We start from the raw sequence: 10138 nt of genomic DNA on the forward strand, positions 1-10138 counted from the left end.
CTCAATGGCAGGAGATAAGCAACGTCCTCACCATAGGACATGGGAAAGGACCTCAAAAAAATATTTCTTCTGCTTTACCACTGAGAAAGACATGAAGACTCGGGAACTTGGAAAGGTTAATTGCAATTAAGTTTTGGAATATGGACTGTACGTATTACAGTCGAGGAGGCACTGAATGTCTGATGACTTATAGAGATAGATCTTCCAAGAGTGATCAGCTATATACAAGGATAACGTGGAAAGCTGGACAAGAAATTGTAAGACCCCTGGCTGAAATAAATGAACCATCGTTAGAAGGAATGAGGTGCCAGAAGAGTGAATGGTGGCCAATGTTACATCCTTATTTAATGAGAGTTACAAAGAATAAAACTGAGAACTATCAAACAGTAAGCCAGATATCTGTGAAAGAGAGGATACTGGAGAAGATTCTGAGGGGTTAAATATACATGCCTTTGGAAAGATGGGTTTATTAGGGACAATCGGTGTGGTTTTGTGAATACGAGATCATGTCTTACTAATTTGAGGGTTTTTTAAAGTAGAGGTCAGGGGCAGGCTGACTTTATTTGCTGGAGTGCAGGAGGCTGAAGGATGATCTCATAGCAGCGTTTAAAATCATGAGGAGAATCGATAATGTAAGAAAATAACTGCAGATTCTGGTACAAATTGAAGGTATTTATTCACAAAATGCTGGAGTAACTCAGCAGGTCAGGCAGCATCTCGGGAGAGAAGGAATGGGTGACGTTTCGGGTCAAGACCCTTCAGACTGATGTCGGGGGCGGGACAAAGGAAGGATATAGGTGGAGACAGGAAGATAGAGGGAGAACTGGGAAGGGGAGGGGAAGAGAGGGACAGAGGAACTATCTAAAGTGGGAGAAGTCGCATGAACAGCAAAGGTTTAGTGGGCTATGGGCCAGGCACGGGCAAATTGGATTAGCTTGGATGGGGCTTCTTGGTGGGCATGGAAGAGTTTGGATGAAGGGCCTGTTTCCATGCTGTATTATTCCGTGACACTATGCTGGAGTGCTGATCCTGAGGTACAGCCATTGAAAAGAGATGTAATTTAGTTCTTCTTGGACTACTGACCTTTGCTTTAACTCTTGTGCTTTTTATGTCCTCCTTTTAGACCTTTAACTGGGTTTAGGGTAATATCTAATGATAGTTTAAGTGCGGGTCTTGGATAAGCAAAGACTGGTGCGTTTGTACTATTGTATTTTATGTAATGCACGGAGTCATACAAATATCAGGGCATAACGCCTATCAACAAACTGCAATGCAGAAGTAAACTTGGAACTAGAGCTTAGCCCAAATGATTTTGATGAACTTTTCTTTAAATGGTTGTGATGAGCCTGTTCTTGAGTATTGTTTTGTATATGTGTTTTCTGATATTTTAGTGCATTGTAATCTAATCATTATTAAATTATTTAGATTCCTTCGTATTCAATTGTTGCCCAAAACAATCTTCATGCATGTAAGACATTTGCTACCATTTATTCTAGAAATTTCAGGGCATCTTGATTTTTGTTAAGTTCCAAACTGAAAATTAATTATCGTTAAATCAAACTTTGCTGTTGGAGAAACCAACTCATTAAAATGTACAACATTTCTCAAGGATCTTCCTTCCATTGAATTCTATTTTCAATTTTCTAATTCATTAATTCTGACCGATTTTCCAATTGTTAGTCATAAATCACGGAGATGGAATCCTGAGCCCTCCAAATCCGCATCGAATATTCAACATTCATTTAAACTAAACCTACACTAATCATGGTTTATTCGTCCACATTTCTATCATCTCTGATTCTAGCCCTCATCTACATATATATATGTTTTTTCTTACATTATATGTATGTTCCTGAAATACAGCCAAAACGGTACACGACAGCGCAACAATTTGAACAAAACTTGATGCTGCACACTGGGTGAGTGCAGGAGAGTGGGTGAGTGCAGGAGAGTGGGGGTGAGAGGGGTACCCCTAAGATTGTTGTGCTATTGTGTGCCATTTTGGCTGTATTTCGGGAACATACATACATATTATAGATATAGATGTGACCTGGGAAAATTGTGTTTTTTCTATAAAATAAATTGCTTTAAAAAAACAAACAAATCTCAATGAAATAAAGATCCTGTATAAAATAAAGAGGCCGAGATGGATCCGAGGTCTTTTCCGAAGATGGGCGGCTTGGTGGGGAGTGTCTCCTGGGGCCGCGGGCAAGGGGGGGGGGACGGGGAACGGTAAACGGTATCGGGCGTGGAGCCTGATATGTGGCGTCGGCCACTTGGATATCGGGCAGGAATTCGTAGCTAATCAATGGACCCCACATGGAGGTGAGCGGCAGGAACAAATCAGGATGCGCTGGCGACCAATCAGAGCAGGGTGTGCCAGGGCTCCCCCCTCGTGGGACCCGGACCAAATGGGCGTCGAGCCTGTGGTCGGAGCAGAACTCAAAATGGCAACCCACCCCCAACCGCACACACACCGGAGCTGAAGACAACATGGCAACCTTCCCCCAACTGAGCATGTGCCGGAGTCCACCCACTCCATCTCCCTCCCTCCCTTCCCCTCTCCCTCCTCACCTTCCCCCCTGACATTTTCGTCATCACCTCCCCCCTCGCACCCATTTCATCCATCTCCCCCACTCCATCCCCCTCCACCCCGCTCACCCCCTCCTACCCTCTCACCCCCTCCTCCCCCCTCCCCCCACTCTCCTGCACTCACCCACTCTCCTGCACTCACCCAAACCATCCCCCAGTCCATGCTCCCTCCCCTCCCCTCCCTCCCCCCCACTCACCTACATCCCCCCTCCTTCCCCCTCATCTACTCCACTCCCCTCCTCCTCCACCCCACCCCCCCTTCACGCACTCCGTCTCTTTAAAATGATTTGCTTTAAAAAAGAATCTAAATGAAATAAAGATCCTATGTAAAATAAAGAGGCCGCGATGGATCAGTGGTCTTTTCCAAAGTTGGGTGGCCATCTCCCGGGGCCGTGGGTGGGTGAGAGGGAAGGGGATCGGGCGTAAAACGGGAGGTCGGAGCCAATAATTCGACCCAACATGAGGATGTGGGCCAATTGGGCATCGAGCGGGAGGTCATAGCCAATCAATGAACCCTACATGGGGGTGAGCGGCAGGAGCAAATCAGGACATGCCGGTGACCAATCAGAGCAGGGAGTGCTGGCGCTGCTTCCACTTGCGACCCGGACCAAATGGACGTCGAGCGTGTGGTTGAAGCAGAAGACAAAATGTCAACCCTCCCCTAACCGCGCATGGTTTTTCTTCGGGTTTGTTAACTTTTTGTAACGTTTTTAAAAAATTTTCCCCCACTCACCCACCCCATCCCCTCTCAACAACTGTGGAGGCGCGGACCCATTGACGATCTGCTGGCTTGCGGGCTCGGGCCCATCAATCCTACTGATGCGTGCACCCGTTTGCGGGCGGTGAGCATCCTCCGGGTCCTGGCCCGTGCGTTGGGCGCTGTTCATTGGCGAGCTGCGGGCAGCGACAGAGAGCAGAGAGGTAGCGCTGTTTGGTGGCGGGCTACGGACATCTTGTTAGACCTTCTGCCGCCTCCTCTGGCCCTGCGCTGCACCACGGGAAGAAGGTCAGGCGCGAGGCATGCCAGGACGGGTTTGAGGTGTTGCTAAATTTGTGGCACTATCGTATACCGTTTTGGCTGTAGTTCCACAACCAAATCTCCGACATATATAGATACATATATATAAGTATGTAAATAAATAATGGTGATCCTTGATGTTCCACATTTTTCAGTAATTACTGCAGCAATATTGTCCAATTTGTGATCATTAGTTACTTTAACCTGTTAATTACACCAATTTATAATTGTAGCCTCTTATTTATTATTTTAATTATTGATGAGAAAACAGATTGAATGTGTGCTGTATGCAATAGCTATGCATTCATTTTGCTATTGCCACGTCTTTTGGTTTCAATCAGTACAAATATTTAGCCACTCTTTGAAGTCAAAGTGTAACACTCCAGAATTTTGCTAGATTTATCTAGCATTGTTACAAATGTCATTGTAACGGACTGTTCAAGATGCAGAAATACACAATGATTTAATGAAAGTGATTTGAACAGATAGCAAGCGTTTTTAATAGTGTACATAAATATCATTTGCAGCATATTTAGTGCCTTGAGTAAGTAAACGGCTGTGCATTTCTGAACAAACACTAATTTGTTTTTTAACGACTTGGAATTGATAAATTACCATTTAAAATGAGTGTGCTTTAATTGTGGTTGATTGTTTTGTTTATGTAGAATACCATGTGAAATAATATAATACTATTAAGAATCAGCATCATCAGTTGCAACTTAGCATTTCTTTCAACATAGCAGTCTCTAGTGGCTAATTTATCTTACTGCAGTTTGTATTCTGAGCATTGCACTAAATGGCTATGAATTTCCAAGGTTTCAATGAACCGCAGACATGGTCTTTATCATCTAGTAGACCTCTGGCATTCCATTATTTTTGCCATTATACAAGATTATCTCTGCAAAGTCAGAAACAATAAATGAGGCAGAACTGTGGATGAGGATCCTTGAAGAGTTATTAAGAGTTACCATTTCACCAGCTTGTCTGAAATCTCATGCATGATTGGAGGCTGACAATGTGAATGATGATAGCATCTACCACATATGGACAAATGGATTAAATGAAGACGATTGTCCAGGAATGGCCTGGATTCCGAAGATCTAGAAATAAATGTATTCTACTCATTTTACATTACGTTAGGCTATGGATAGAGGGACTGTTTCATAGGTCAACTAATATAAGTAGGTTGTAATTGATTAGTCTTTGTGTTCAAGACTGATGATGAGCTATTGGTTGAGTTGAACATGATTGGGCTTTGACACACAGACTACCACAGACTTATTTGACTTCAATACAATGTACAATATTGGTGAAAATCCAGTATGTGTATCAATGAAAGAGGCAATTGCTACTCATCAATAATCCATGTGAAAGTTTCAAGATTAACTGTTGCCATAGATGAAAATCAAAAATATAAATTCAAAAAAGATTTGGCCATGGCGACGAGTTTCGGTTCAATACCTTCATCAGAGACGAGAACTGAAAGAGAAACCACCGAGGGGAAATGGGGCAAAAGAGACGGACGTCCAGATGGAGAGCAGAGGTGAACCTTTTAATAGTTGGAATCCTGGAAGAGGGGCAGTGAATTAAATAAAAATCCAAGAAACCACAGATCTTCAATAAAGACCTGCCCTGCTTTTTAAGCAGGTTAAGTATGATCTGGAAGAGCCTTATGGGTAGACCAATAGTTAGGATGAAATTCATTGTATATTTATTCTTGTTAATGTTGTGCGTCAATGGCCATGGTCACGTGTTGTAGAGTAGAGGCATCTAGGAGTGCAGGTACATAGTTCCTTGAAGGTGGCATCATAGGTAGTTAGGGTGGTCAAAAAGATTTTTGGCACATTGACCTACATTAGTCAGAGTATTGAGTATAGAATTTGGGAGGTCATGTTGCAGTTATATAAGATGTTGGTGAGGCCACATTTAGAATATTGTGTTCAGTTCTTGGCCTCTTGTTACAGGAAAGATGTCAATTGGAAAGGGTACAGAGAAGATTTATGAGGATGTTGCCAAGACTTGAGGGTCTGAACTATATGGAGAGGTTGAGCAGACTGAGACACTATTCCTTGGAGCGCAGTAGAGGGGTGATTTTATAGATGCGTATAAAATCATGAGGAATAGATCGGGGAGACGCAAAGAGTCTCTTGCCCAGAGTAGGGAAATCGAGAACCAGAGGACATAGGTTTAAGGCAAAGGGGAAAAGATTGAATAGGAATTTAAATGGGTAACTTTTTCACACAAAGGGTGGTGGGTGTATGGAACGAGCTGCAAGAGGAGGTAGTTAAGACAAGGACAATTGCAATATTTAAACATTTATGGGCCAAACACAGGCAGGTGGCACTTGTGTAGATGGGACATGTTGGTCGGTGTGGGCAAGTTGGGCCAAAGGTCCTCTTTCCGCACTCTATGACTCCCTAGGTACAGTGAAAAGCATTTTGTTGCGTGCTATCCAGTCAGTGAAAAGACTATACATGATACAATCAAGCCATCCAGCAGTGTGCAGATAGCATAGTGGTTAGCAATCAGCTTGCTATTTTAACATTGCTATATCTGCTATTTATATGCAAGTCATTATCCAAACAAGCAGTAATGATATAAAAGCACAATGAAAAGTATTATTAATCACTATTAAATTTATTTTAAGCTATTTTTCATTTGCCTATGATTTTCATGTTTTGGTAACCTAGAAGATGCTTACAATTTGGTTTAATATTCATTAGTCTCTGAATTGTCTTTGAAATTTCTTTGGAATTATCCTAAGCAGATACAGTATGTTCATTGTAAAATCTGTTTAAGTGCCTATTTGGGATTTCACCTTGGGATTTTAACTTCCACCAATTTACAGTGATTGCTCAGGAAAGCTCTCAAGAGATAACATTTTATGATATTGTCTTATTTTCTTTTTTCATCAGCCAGGAATTAAATGGACCATCCATATTATATATCTTGTAGGAAAATAACTGCAGATGCTGGTACAAATCGAAAGTATTTATTTCACAAAATGCTGGAGTAACTCAGCAGGTCAGGCAGCATTTCAGGAGAGAAGGAATGGGTGACGATTCAGGCCCGAAACGTCACCCATTCCTTCTCTCCTGAGATGTTGCCTGACCTGCTGAGTTACTCCAGCATTTTGTGAAACAAATACCTTCAATATTATATATCTTGTTGAGTGCAATGCTTCTTTAGTTTTGTATTGTCTAATAAATGTAACTCTTTAGGCATTTCTAATATAGTTGATTAGTGGTTCATTACCTATAAAAAATATCATGACTCATTAATGTTGATTAAAATAGAATTTGTGCATAATTTAATTTGGTTTTGGATGGTTTATCCTCCCACTGGCTGTAATTGCAAGCTGCATTCAAGAGTGGAGACAGCAGCGCACTTGTATCTCGGTGGTAATTATCAACAGCAGTTGCACAAACTAACTTTGAAAATTGTGAAGGTTACTCCCCGGTAGCTTAAGCTACTCCCCGGTAAGTTGTCTCCACTTCACTAATGAATGGAAGATATTTTGCATTTCAATGTAATTCCTCACACACAACGGGCATGTTCTCACAAATTATTGCTGTTGTTTCTGATGGGATCTAATAGAATTTAAGAGGTCGCTGGCAGTGATCTGCTCCAGCTTTTAAATGTTACCCATGGGGCAGCCAAGAACAGCTGCAAGAAAAAGCCTTGGAACTATAGACCAGTGAGCCTAACATCTGTGGTAGGCAAGTTACTGAAGAGGATTGTGAGAGATAAGATGTATGCATTTGGGCTGATTAGTGATAGTCAGCATAGTTTTGTATGTGGGAAATGGTATATTACAAATTTGAATGAGTTTTTTGAAGAAGTAATGAGAGCAAGACCATAGACAATGAACCATTGTGGGCTACACATTTCATTGATTATCATTGCTTTCTGCATATCTTCCATTCATTTGTCCCAAGTACTATCTACATCTCTCTGACTGTCATTCTGAAGAAGGATCTTGACCCAAAACATCACATATTCCTTTTCTCCAGAGATACTGCCTGGCCCGCTGAGTTACTCCAGGTTTTTGCCTGTCTTCGGTATATACCAGTATCTGCATTTCCTCACTGCACAGACATTGTCTAATTACACTTCAACCAAGCCTTTAAGTTTCTGTATGATAAGACAATAGACAATAGGTGCAGGAGGAGGCCATTCGGCCCTTCGAGCCAGCACCGCCATTCAATGTGATCATGGCTGATCATTCTCAATCAGTACCCCGTTCCTGCCTTCTCCCCATACCCCCTGACTCCACTATCCTTAAGAGCTCTATCTAGCGCTCTCTTGAATGCATTCAGAGAATTGGCCTTCACTGCCTTCTGAGGCAGAGAATTCCACAGATTCACAACTCTCTGACTGAAAAAGTTTTTCCTCATCTCAGTTCTAAATGGCCTACCCCTTATTCTTAAACTGTGGCTCCTTGTTCTGGACTCCCCCAACATTGGTAACATGTTTCCTGCCTCTAACGTGTCCAACCCCTTAATAATCTTATACGTTTCGATAAGATCTCCTCTCATCCTTCTAAATTCCAGTGTATGCTGCTCAGGAAGGTTAAATTGCATGGGAGTCAGAGTGAGCAAGCTCACGGAATAGGGAATTGGTTATGGTAGGAAGGAGGGTGTGGTGGAGGGGTGTTTTTCAGACGGTGGGGGGGTTGGGGGGGGGGGAGAAGAAGGGAGAATGATTGGGACATGAGCAATCCTTGATTATGTTGCTTGCTCTCCTGAAGCAATGTGAAGTGTAGGTGAACTAATTGGAGAAGGGGGACGGGAAAGAGGCTGCTGTGCTTGATCAGAGGTAGACACAAAATGCTGGAGTAACTAAGCGGGTCAGGCAGCATCTCGGGAGAGAAGGAATGGGTGACGTTTTGGGTCGAGATTCTTCAGACTCAAGGTGCAAGCAAGTCCCGAGAAAACAAACGTGGCTGTGGTAGCGAGTCTGGGTTAAAACGAGGTCATGGACTCGGAGGGCAGGAGGGATCACAGAGGGGAGCAGTGAGAGAGGATGTTGCTAAACTCTCGTCAGAAGGAAGAGGAGAACTTCTTAATTGACATACCTTGAGGAGAATTCGCAGTGGAACAGCAAAATGTGTAGGAAAAAACTGCAGATGCTGGTCAAAATCGAAGGTAGACAAAAAATGCTGGAGTAACTCAGCGGGTCAGGCAGCATCTCGGGAGAGAAGGAATTGGTGACGTTTTGGGTTGAGGCCCTTCTTCAGACTTGATCAATTGGGCTGAGCTCTCAACCAAATCAATTTCAGTGGTGTTGATGCAAACTCCATTCCTCTCAGAGCAGTTTCCATACCAAGCTATAATGCATCTATGTGCTTTCTAGTGCATCTGTTGAAATTGGTAAGAGGCAATGGAGACATGCTGAATGTTCTTGTTCTTCTGAGGAAGTAGAGACATTAGTGTGCTTTCTTGACCATATCATCAATGTGGTTGGACTAGGCCACATTTTTGATGATATTTACTCCTGGCAACGTAGCTTTCAACCAAATCCACTTCAGCACTGTTGATGCAGACTCCACAATGCTGCCTGAAATTGATAACAAGTTCCTTCATTTGCTGACATTGAGGGAAAGATTGTATCTTGACACCTTGCTCCTAAGCTTTCTCTATCCTTCCTGTACTCTATAACACCATTGTTTGATATCCAGTCCACTACAGATTTGTCATCTGCAAACTTGTAATTTAAGTTATGGCATCTTTATAGGGCACCGGTGTTGAGAATTATTGTGGAGGGTGCTTAGTTGCCTATCCTTATTGATTGCGGATTATGGGTCAGGAAGTACTAGGATCCTGTATCAGATGGGGGTGATGAGTTCTAGATCCACGTGTTTGGAGATGTTTGGTTGGGATAATGGTGGTGAAGGAAGAATTATAGTCAATAAACAAGAATATGACCTAGCTGGCTTTGTTAATCAGATGGTCCAAGGATGAGTGTATGGCTAGGGGGATCATGTCTGCTATGGACCTGGTAGGGGGTGAATTGTAGTGGATCACGGCTATGTGGGGGACTGGAGTTGGTGCATGCCATGACCAGCCCCATAAAGAACTTCTTAATGGTGTTTGTCAAACCATCTGACAGTAGTCATTAATGCATTTACACTAATCCTCTGATATTTAGTGACAATTAATGTAACAACCTGCCCTGTCTTTGGGATGTGAGAGGAAACTGGAACACTGGAGGAGGGAGGGGGAGAGCGGTAAACCCATAGGATCGCAGGAAGGATGTCCACACTCTATGCAGACAGCATCAAAGTTCAGGATAGAGCCCTGTCACAGAAACTGTGAGACAGCAGCTCTACTAGTAACACAGCTGTGTCCCCATAATTTATGACACCTGTAACATTTGGGAAAGGCAGAAGTCACGAGTGTGATTAAGCTGCACATTCCGGGTATGCAGCTTCCCAAGGCAGTGCCATACCGCATCCTCTACTTCACTTTCCAAAAGGACTGCATGATCTGCCCACATTGATGAGGGTCTGTGATTGTTTATTTAAAT

This window comes from Rhinoraja longicauda, chromosome 1, assembly GCF_053455715.1.
Source record: "Rhinoraja longicauda isolate Sanriku21f chromosome 1, sRhiLon1.1, whole genome shotgun sequence".
In the NCBI taxonomy this organism is placed as follows: Eukaryota; Metazoa; Chordata; class Chondrichthyes; order Rajiformes; family Arhynchobatidae; genus Rhinoraja; species Rhinoraja longicauda.